This window comes from Myotis lucifugus, unplaced genomic scaffold, assembly GCF_000147115.1.
Source record: "Myotis lucifugus unplaced genomic scaffold, Myoluc2.0 scaffold_162, whole genome shotgun sequence".
Classification (NCBI taxonomy): Eukaryota; Metazoa; Chordata; class Mammalia; order Chiroptera; family Vespertilionidae; genus Myotis; species Myotis lucifugus.
In genome coordinates, this window is record NW_005871210.1 from 480,783 (window position 1) to 492,137 (window position 11,355).

General features: G+C 41.3%; 1 protein-coding gene across 3 annotated transcripts in view; it reads right to left on the bottom strand.

Moving 5' to 3' along the window:
• CUNH10orf76 (chromosome unknown C10orf76 homolog) overlaps positions 1-11,355 on the bottom strand; it is a 143,704-nt gene that overhangs the window by 7,040 nt on the left and 125,309 nt on the right. The window lies entirely within an intron of this gene.

Genomic DNA, 11,355 nt, shown 5'->3' on the forward strand with positions numbered 1-11,355 from the left:
CAAGGTAACTGTTTTCACAGCCCATTTCAAACTATCTCAACGATCCTATGTGCATAAATGATTCTTCATCACAAAGGAACATCTTCTGGATTTAAGTGGAAGACACAAAAGGCCTCAGTTTAGGGAAGAACAAACTGGGGGGCGGGTGAACCTAAACCCCTCCCATGAGGTCTCTTGAGGGGAAGGGCATGACATAGGCCTTAAGGTCAGAGAGACCTGAATATTGGTCCCATTGACCACTAATTAGCTATGTAAACATATACACATAATGTCTTTGAGCCTCAGTTTTCTTATCTGTGAAATGGAGATAACACTACCTCATAAGGCTGATGTGAGAATGAAAAGAGATGATTGTCCAATGTCTGGCACATAATGAATAGTCAATAAATCAGCGGTTCTCAACCTGTGGGTCGTGACCCCTTTGGGGGTCGAACGACCCTTTCACAGGGGTCGCCTAAGAGCATCGGAAAACACATATATAATTACATATTGTTTTTGTGATTAACCACTATGCTTTAATTATGTCCAATTTGTAACAATGAAATTGGGGGTCACCACAACACGAGGAACTGTATTAAAGGGTCGCGGCATTAGGAAGGTTGAGAACCACTGCAATAAATCGTTATTAATTATATGATGAAAGCTTCTTTCTGGTGACAATGAGCATTTGGCAGTTCTGCTTATCCCCAGATAGAGTTAAACATAAGCCTGGAGGGCCTTGCACATCTTCATTCAGGATACGGCAGATTCTGGTGAGGAGAAAATCTACTTTCTCTGTTCAATAAGAAAGCAGGCTTCCCATAATGACCACACTATCCTGAGTTAACTGGCAATGTATCAGTCAAAAGTCAGAGAATACCCAGTACCTACCACTGCCAACCTTACCAATCTCGGTAGTGCAAAGGGATACAAGTTATACTGAAGAAAAACTGATCAGAAATACCCACAGAGGCCAGCCTTGCGTCATACAGATTCTGAGGCTCGTGGTGACATCAGGATCGGGAAGGAAAGAGGTCCCAGTGCACGAAGTTAGTTCAAAATTGCTGACTAAATGTCAGAGAGACCCACACCCTCCCCCTAGCACACACAATAGACATTCCTCACAGTCTATTCAAGAGCCTGTGCCCCATTTTTTAAAACAGAGCCTTCAAATTGGGAAATAACTTCTACCCTGAAGACAGCAGCAAAGGAGAACAGTCAAGCTGGTAAAGTTCCTGGCAATGGCTATCCAACCTTGATGTCAGAGAGGTTTTGTCCTGTGCCTGAAAAATTGCTTAATCTCAAATTGCTGTTGGACTGAATTCCCAGCCGAATGAGAATTAGGGGACAACTAAGGAAAACGATATGACCTGACAGCAAGCTTGTGTTCATTACCTTCTTCTCAGTTTGAACACATCTCACAAGGGCAGTTCAGAATGGATCAAACCTGGTTTCTAAGAAATTAAAACTATGGATTGTGTATTTTGGGAGTCAAGTAACATTACTTCCCATCCTTTTTACCTTTTGCTCATCCTTTCCCCCCCCCCATTGATTTCACAGAGGAAACGAGAGTGATAGAGAGAGAGAAACATCAATGATGAGAGAGAATCGTTGATTGGCTGCCTCCTGCACACCCCCTTCTGGGGTGGGGGGATCGAGCCCACAACCCAGGCATGTGCCCTTGGCCAGAATCGAACTGGGATCCTTTAGTCTGCAGGCCGATGCTCTATCCACTGAGCCAAACCGGCTAGGGCTGCTCATCCTTTTTGTAGGACTTATTTTCAGCATCAGAGCTGAGTCTGAACAATCTGCCTTTGAGGCGGAGCCTAAATTGTCAGTGCCAGAGTCACAGACCTGTCAGAGGTAATGGCTGTCCCTACAGCTGACGTCTCAGGGGCCCTGCTCGCTGATGGAGAATCTTGCCTTCAGAATTAGCTGACACAGTAATGTAAAGTGGAGGAGGTGGCAGACAAAATAGAAGAGACCTTGGATTCCGTCCTTTTCCCTGTCTTAAAAGGTGTGACGTGACTTCAACCTGGCTGCCTATTCACTGGTTAGTTTTGCAGCTGACTCCAATCCACACTTAGTGTTACCGGCTGAACCCTATTATGTGCTTACATCTGTGGGCATGCCCTTCATGGTGGTTTATCTTGACTCCCCATTTTGCTTGTTAGCTCCTTAAAGGCAGGACATGGCTTTGAGGGCTTTAGAAACTATCAGAGTGCTGAGAACAGTGCTGGGTGTACTGTAATGGCCTACCTCTAATCTTATTGTGTGACCTTGATGAGAGATTCCTTTCCTTTTTGGTTGGGCCTGAGTGTTACTAAATTAGTCTACAAGTATGTTGAATGTTTACTGTTTCTTAGGACTGTTAGGTGCTATGAAAAATCTATAATGTAACAGTGGGTCTCTTCCTTCAGAGTGCCGAGAATCAAGCTGTGACACAATTTCAGTGAGGAAATCAATAGTAGTAGCATGTTTGTTTCTCCAGGAGAGAGCCTGCCACTCTGCCTGTCTACAGCTGCTGATGTTTAAACCTTAAAGCATGTGTTCTTTCCGCCACAGTATATCCCTCATTGGTAAGCCTGTAAAAGACAGGTCTCTTCCAGAAAGTCAGGGAGGGGAGCATTTGCTCATTTATGGCAGGAGTTGGAATTTCAAGTCCTAGAAAGCAGTTATTCATGGTCATTAAAATGAAAGAGATAATAATACAGCTAAGGTTATTAGGTACTTTTTGTGTATCAAGCAGTATGCTTGGCACCTTATACATGCATTTCCTTATTTAATCCTCACTATCGGCCCTATATGATAAACATTATCATCCCCATTTTACAGATGAGAAAACTGAGTCTCACCCAGCTCCACTCTGCTAGTAAGTGGTAGAACTAGGATATGAGTTCAGGAAGGCTGAATCTAAAGCTATACCCTTAACAATGTTATCTTAAAAATTACTAGCTATTGGTTGAAACTCTTTTTCAGAGTCTAGGCACAACTAGACCCAGTGGTGATCCACCACGGTATTTACTTGGAGAACATCTTTGTAGTGTTTCTTTTTTAATTTAATCGTCACCCAAGGATATGCCTTTCACTGATTCGAGAGAGAGAGAGAGAGAGAGAGAGAGAGAGAGAGAAGAAGGGGGGAGGGGGAGGGAGAAACATCGATTGGTTGCCTTCCATACACACCCCAACCAGGGATTGAACCTGCAACCTGGGTATGTGCTCTGACAGGGAATTGAACTGGCGACCTTTCGGTACATGGGCCGACGCTCAACCAACTGAGCCACACTACCAGGGCTTCAGTGTTTCTTGTTTATTTTTAACTAGTCCTAAATTTGGAAGAATAAATATGGATTATGGAGGAAGAATTGGCTTTTTCCTTCTCTGTCATCATAATTTCCATTCCAAGCTGTCCAATAACTTAGTTGTGAGAATGCCACTGAGAGCCTGTCCTTAGACTGGTGAAATTACAAGGTTAGGGACAGACCTTTATTGATTCTGGGAGAAAAGAGGGTTGTTCCTCATTGGGAGATCCATAATCAGTTCTGGGGAAGGTCTGGTTTTAGCAAAGTAAAGTAATGTGGGAGGCTATATTAGCTCCCTTCAGAGAAAACGAAAGATCAGAGCTCCAATGTCTCTTCAGTTTCTTGTCAAGATAATAGAGCATTTCAACCCTATAACAAATCCAGAGAAGGGAGTGAGGCAATGCCCTGAGTAGGTCATTCTCATTTTTACAGGAAAAGTTATCTTCCTTTGAGTTTGAAGACGTTTATCGGGTAGTAGAAAGAAAAAGGTTTTGTTTGTTTTTTAAAATATATTTTATTGATTTTTTACAGAGAGGAAGGGAGAAGGATAGAGAGTTAGAAACATCTATGAGAGCGAAACATCGATTAGCTGCCTCCTGCACACCCCCCACTGGGGATGTGCCCGCAACCAGGGTACATGCCCTTGACTAGAATCGAACATGGGACCCTTCAGTCCACAGGCCGACGCTCTATCCACTGAGCCAAACCGGTCAGGGCGAAAAAAAGGTTTTGGTCTTCCTGGCTGAGAAAGGGTATGCTTGACTTTCGTTGTTCCTCCATGGATGACAAGGAGATCTTATTTTGCTTTTACCATAAAAATTGCCTGCAACTACTTGGATCTTCTCCTCTCTGGCAGTCCCGTTTGCCACTGACCATTACTGAAGGACTACTCTGTGGTCAGCACTATTTCTTTTAGAGATAAGACATTATGCTAGAGCAGTGGTTCTCAACCTTCCTAATGCCGCAACCCTTTAATACAGTTCCTCATGTTGTGGTGACCCCCAACCATAAAATTATTTTCGTTGCTACTTCATAACTGTAATTTTGCTACTGTTATGAATCGTAATGTAAATATCTGATATGCAGGATGTATTTTCATTGTTACAAACTGAACATAATTAAAGCATAGTGATTAATCACAAAAACAGTATGTAATTATATATGTGTTTTCTGATGGTCTTAGGCGACCCCTGTGAAAGGGTCATTCGACTGACTTCCAAAGGGGTCGCGACCCACAGGTTGAGAACCGCTGTGCTAGAGCAACGAACAGTTTAGAGCAGTGGTTCTCAACCTTCTGGCCCTTTAAATACAGTTCCTCATGTTGTGACCCAACCATAAAATTATTTTCGTTGCTACTTCATAACTGTAATGTTGCTACTGTTATGAATCGTAATGTAAATATCCGATATGCAGGATGGTCTTAGGCGACCCCTGTGAAAGGGTCATTCGACCGCCAAAGGGGTCTCGACCCACAGGTTGAGAACCGCTGGTTTAGAGGCATGGTATGGAGAGCAAAACTGATTATTCAGACTTTGGTTCTGTGGGCACATGGATAAGTTTGTCCCAAATCTGGAATAATTGTAAGGGACAAACATCACTTCCCAACACCTTTCTATGGAACAAAATCTTTATTTTTTTCATCATCAGTCTGCAGAATAAGCAGTAACCACTGAGCTTCCTCTAATTGATGGGAGAGAGAAGCAAGGGCGACGTTTAGACTTATGCCTGGTGGTGCTCTTGTTTGTGGTTTCACAGCTTGATCTCTCAAGCTGTACTTTCCTGCCTTGTGGAAGAAATGGGGCCAAAATATCATACTCTCTAACTAGTGAATCAATATCTGAACTAGATCACATGGCAGTGGGATTATCATGAAAAATCCTTTAAAAGCCTTCATCTTCTTTCTTCCTTTAAACTATGATGTCTGTTTTAAATCATCCAGAGATTAATTTTTCTATGATTAGGGATTTGGCTAGCTTAAAATAGAAGAGCATGGAAATGGGAATAGAGAAGTTACAATCTCTTTTGGAGAATGGAAAGTTGGCCCTGAGGTAGGAGCATTCATGTAGAAGGGATTCACTGAATCCTTTTAACACCCATCCACCCAAGCCTGGAGATCACCTGACAGCTGTGGCTAAAGAAGCCCAATAGAGCCCTGACTGGTTTGGCTCAGTGGATAAAGCGTCAGCCTGCGGACTGAGGGGTCCCGGGTTCGATTCCAGTCAAGGGCATGTACCTTGGTTGCGGGCACATCCCCAGGAGGGGGTGTGCAGGAGGCAGCTGATCGATGTTTCTCTCTCATAGATGTTTCTAACTCTCTATCCCTCTCCCTTCCTCTCTGTAAAAAATCAATAAAATATATTTTTTTAAAAAGAAGCCCAATAGATTAAAGACCTCTGAATTTCAAGCCTCTAAATGGGTATTAAGTAATTAAAATAGCAACCCAAACCAGATTTTGCTGATAATGAATTTGGAGTGGTCTATAAAGTTTTGCTGGTGGTTTTACCAACTAGGACAGGGCTGAGCAGGGTCTTCACCTGCTACTGGTGGAAACTGAGAATCCATGGAGCTCTGAGGACCTGGAAATCGTTGAAGCTCAAACATCAAACCAGCCTTTACCAGGTTACTTTCCCAGCTCTCCATAGATCATCCCTGCCATTTCCTAGAAGAGATTTTGATTTCCTTGAAAGTTTGTTCTCTAAGAGACCAAGTTTGGCCCGTAAACTCAGGAACGTGCCCCAAGTTAGACTAGGCTGCCAGTACAGGAAGAATCGTGGATGAGGATTAAGAACCCTGCATGTTTTCTAATTCCAGCTTTTTTCTTTGGGTAGTTTACAATCTTTCTGGACATCTGTTTCTTCACATGTGAAGTGAAGGCCATGAATTAGGTAAGTGCTTTCAAAGGTTCCTTGCATTACTATTTCTATGATTTTATCCCTATCTAACACTTTGCCAAAAAGAAGTATGGTTGCCTTTTCCATGTCATTATCCTCAAATATTAGTGTTAATTCCATATGCTCCTGGCCACCATTTAACCACCTGATTCAACTTATCTGAATACATCAAATACTTTCTCTTTTCATTTTTCTTCTTTGTTCCCATAGCCTGCATTCATTTGGCACCTTTGTATTTGCTAGATGTTATCACTTATATTTTTATATTTATTTTATATATTATCTCTCTTTTCAAAATATGTTTTTATTGATTTTAGAGAGGAAGTGAGAGGAGGAGAGAGAAACATGCATGTGAGAGAAACGTCGAACGGTTGTCTCCTGCACACCCCCTACTGGGGATTGAGGCCACCATAGACATGTGCCCTGACCAGGAATACAACAGGCGACCTTTTGGTGCATGGGACAAATCTCAACCAACTGAGCCATATCAGTCAGGGAATATATTATCTCTAAACTTCATACTATTATTAGAAAATATTATGGATAATAACGATGACTATTTTACAGATAAAGAAACCAAAGCTCAGACAGATAAAGGTCATATAACTAGTAAATGATGGTTTTTTGAATCCAGGTTTCTGATTCCATAGCCTCTTTTCCATTACCTCCCACTACAATCTTCTTGCTATGTTCCATGTTTATTTCCTATTTTATAATAAGTCTCAGTAAGTTTCTCTATTGTTATCTCGTGGTTTCCATCCTCATTTGGCAGCCTAGCAGAGAAGGCCATACATGTTGTCCGGACTGGGAGTGGGCTGATGGCAGCCTTAACTAATCTCCCCTGATAGGTTATACTGAAGATGTCAGATCAAACTGAGAAGAAGGTAATGAACACAAGCTTGCTGTCAGGTCACATCCTTTCCCTTAGTTGTCCTCTAATTCTCATTCTGCTGGGAATTCAGTCCAACAGCGATTGAGACTAAGCAAATTTTCAGGCACATGGCAAAGCCCTCTCTCATCAAGGTTGTATAGCCACTATCAGGAACTTTTCCAAATTTAAAAATAAGGAAAGAAGATAAATGACTCTTTTAAGCAAAAAATAATAGCAATGTACTGTGAAATTTATAACAAACCTTGAAGAAAATTGTATGACAACACTAGTACAAAGGACAGGAGGGGAACAAATGGAAATAAACTACTGCAAGGTTATTGTATGTTACATGAAGTCATATATGTTACATGAACATTATTTTGATGGTATATTGTGGTAAGTTTAAAGATGCATATTATAAGCCCTAGAGCAAACACTAAAAAAATAAATAAAATGAAGAGGTATAGCTAAAAAGCCAATAGTGGACATAAAATGGAGTACTAAAAAGTATACTCAATCCAAGAGAAGGCAGAAAAACAAAAAAGAATAAAGAACAGATGGGAGAAATAAAAAAAAAAGATGGCAGATTTTAACTCAGTCATATTGATAAATTAAATGTAACACTAATTAAAAGGCAGAGATTGTTAAACTAGATATAAAATCACAACTCAACTATGGGCTGTCTAAAAGAAATCCATGTAAAATACACAGACAGATATGTTGAAAGTAAAAAAGAGATAAAATGATGTGTTATAAAACACTAATTGAAAGAAAGTTGATTTACTACATTCATATATGACAAAGGAGACTTCAAAACAAGGAATTTATCAGGAACAACAAGTGAAATTTCATAATGATAATGAAACAATATTATTAGTGTCAATTCTCCCCCAGGTTATCTATAAAGTTAATGTAATTCCAATCAAAATCTTAACAGGCTTTTTTTTGTGGTGGTGGTGGTTACATAAATATATTTTATTATATGTTAATTATACCTCAATAAAGTTAAATAAAAAAATAAGTCCAGTAAATCATGACTAGTCAAAAAAAATGCCATGGCAGTAAATTTGTCTTTTTTCTTTTCTTTTTCTTTAATTTCAGAGAGAGAAAGAGAGAGGGAGAGGGAGAGGGAGAGGGAGAGAGAAATAGAAACATCAATGATGAGAGAGAATCATGGCTTGGTTGCCTCCTGCACATCCCCCACTGGGGATGGAGCCCACAACCCAGCACATGCCCCAACTGGAATCGAACCATACCTCCTGGTTCTTATGTCAATGCTCAACCACTGACCCACACCAGCTGGGGAGGTTTATGTCTTTTTTTGGTCTTACCATTTCATTTTTGGTTGGGGCAAGAATGATTCAGACTGATATATTAGTCACTCTAAACTAGGAGTTCTCAGTGTTCAACAATGTCAAGGATTCCCCTCATTGTACTCCTCCCCTCCACTTCACCACTGGCATTCTTCCCTGACAAATGAAATGGACTCTGGGTAGCAATCAACAATGTTTGAAATAATATTCAGCTGGGCACTAGCCGCATGAGTTGTTGCCTTTTTTAAGTGAGTGCACTTAAACTGGACTTTCTGACAAAATCATTTGCCAAGCTTAGGGACTTATGCCATGGATAACTAATGAAGATTCTACTTGTGCCTTTTTAATGAAACTGAGGCAGGGATAAAAGATATGGCTCTCCATGTGGAAACTCACTCCAAATAAGGGTCATTAGCCAACCTTTTATGGATTTATAATGAGGCAGTATTTCACCAGGGTACAAGGAGAACAGGGAGGTTTATTTGTCCTCCTTAGGCTTGTAAAGAGTCAGGTGGGGCTACTGTAAGCATGCTAAATATATCCCTGAGGGAGGTCTACAGGGAAGCACATAGGAAAAGGTCTAAGCAAGAAAGTAGTGATCCTGATTCTTATACCAAGAAGTCCTCAAGGATGGGCAAGTATGATTTTTGTATTTTTATAACCCCTGGCTTGGCACACAGCAGATATTTCTGTACTTTTGCACAGAAAAGAAATAATAAAATCTGGGGAACTTGAAGCTAGAGTACCCATTATTCCTTGTCTGACTGCACTAACCAAGAACACCCAGAAACAGATAATTCTCATATCAAAGCAGGATCTGAGATATTCTTAGAAGGCAAGAATTCATTCTTTTTCGGAACACTTTAGCTCAAAGTAGTTGAAAAAAGAAAAGAAGCCAATAGCACAGGAATTAGAAGAGATAGCAACCTGATAATAAAATCATAGACTTCATTGAGTGAGCATCCCTCTCTGGGTGCTTACAGTGACTTTCTGTCCAGGACAACCTGCATATCTCTCTAGGGCACAATTATCCAACATATATGTTTGGAAATAAGGACCTAAAAATGGACACAAATCTCTTAAGCTAAAAAAGATAATACCTTTTTTTTTTAATATATTTTATTGATTTTCTACAGCGAGGAAGGGAGAGGGACAGAGAGCCAGAAACATCGATGGGAGAGGAACATCGATCAGCTGCCTCCTGCACCCTCCCCCATTGGGGATATGCCCGCAACCAAGGCACATGCCCCCGACTGGAATCGAACCCGGGCCCTCCGGTCCTCAGGCCGACGCTCCATCCACTGAGCCAAACCAGTCAGGGCAAAGATAATACCTTTTAAAAGATAACTATTTCCTCTATACAGGCACCCTGCATATAGAATATAGAAGTTTTTTCCCCCTTTCTATTTTCATCTCATATACTTCAGGACCAAACACAATTTTAGAACCAATGTAAGTCGGCCAGTTCTCCCTGTCTATCCATGACTTCCAAGCCTGCTATCAAGGGCTCTCTACTGCCCTGAGATTTATTGATCTGACTGACTGGCTCTGCCCTTCAGCAAGGTGGACCAGATAATGAACCTCACAGTGGGTGATTAGCGAGAGACCATCAGTTGGTTAAAGGAGTGGTGACAGTGACTTTCTTTAATTTCCCTGGGCAGTTGCCCCACCTCTCTGACTTTATTTAGTTGAAGCCCTAGACACTCCTTGTGAAGCTTTTCTTTGCACTAATTACAGATCCAACATGCCCAGGTCTTTACCCTGCACAAGCAAAGCATGCAATCACACTAAAAAGCAGCCAAGGTAATGGGGGTGGGGAACATGATACACTAATAGCACATCAGGCCTTCTCCTTCTTTATGGTTTATTGCAGTGGGACCACTCTGCCCAGCTCAAACCAAGATGCAGATGTCTTTGTTCTCCCCATTTGAGGTTTCTTTCCTTGGAAACATATCACATCTTAGGAAGGAAGACAGAAAACAGAGTCTCTGTGCCTAATTCACTGGAAATTCAACATGGGCTCTCTGCCTCCCTACCTAGCCTCACTTATCTGTCCCTCCCTAACAGACAGTTCTTATTAGAAATCCCATCTGTGGGCTCTCTAGTTACCCTTCTGGCTGACTGGGTTATTTTTAAAATTGCATTTTTCCTTGGGCAGGATCACTGAGAAAGGTCAAAGTGCTATTATGGTCCTTAGCAAAAACACTTTCAATTAACACTTATACTAAAATAAAAGTTTGCATAGGAACACTTCTGGCCTCTGATGTTACCACAGTGGCAAACCATGCTTTTCTGAGGACATCTTATACAGTTTTAAGCTACCTCCTTGGGAAGAGGTCTTGATGGAAACAAAACAAAAGTTCCCAAAGATCTATTTGGAAGGAAGGAGGTGGCTAAAATCAAATGGAAGAAGGAAGTCCTACCCGTATATTCTCATCTAATAACTGGGGTATAGGATCTTTCTTAGGTTAAGAAAGCAAGGATTATTGTCTCCTGTAACCTCTTGAAAAGCTGACAATTACTGGAATTCCTACAGCTCCAACACTATTCTTCCTATGCACTGCCAATGATGCTTCACTGGCAATGAAGCCTGACTGAGGAAGACCAGAAGTTTATGCGATGGACATTTCAAAATTCGTACTTAGTTGGAGAAAATGCTGACAGTGGCAGAGAAGAAGAATAAGCTGTGCTCTTCATCAGTGATCTCAGATTCATCTAGCTTGGCTCTGGGACATTAATTTTGAGAGTCTTCATTTTGCCTTTTTTTTAAAAAAATATATTTTATTGATTTTTCACAGAGAGGAAGGGAGAGAGATAGAGAGTTAGAAACATCGATGAGAGAGAAACATCGATCAGCTGCCTCCTGCACATCTCCTACTGGGGATGTGCCCGCAACCCAGGTACATGCCCTTGACCGGAATCGAACCTGGGACTTTTCAGTCCGCAGGCCGACACTCTATCCACTGAGCCAAACCGGTTTCGGCCATTTTGGCTTTTAA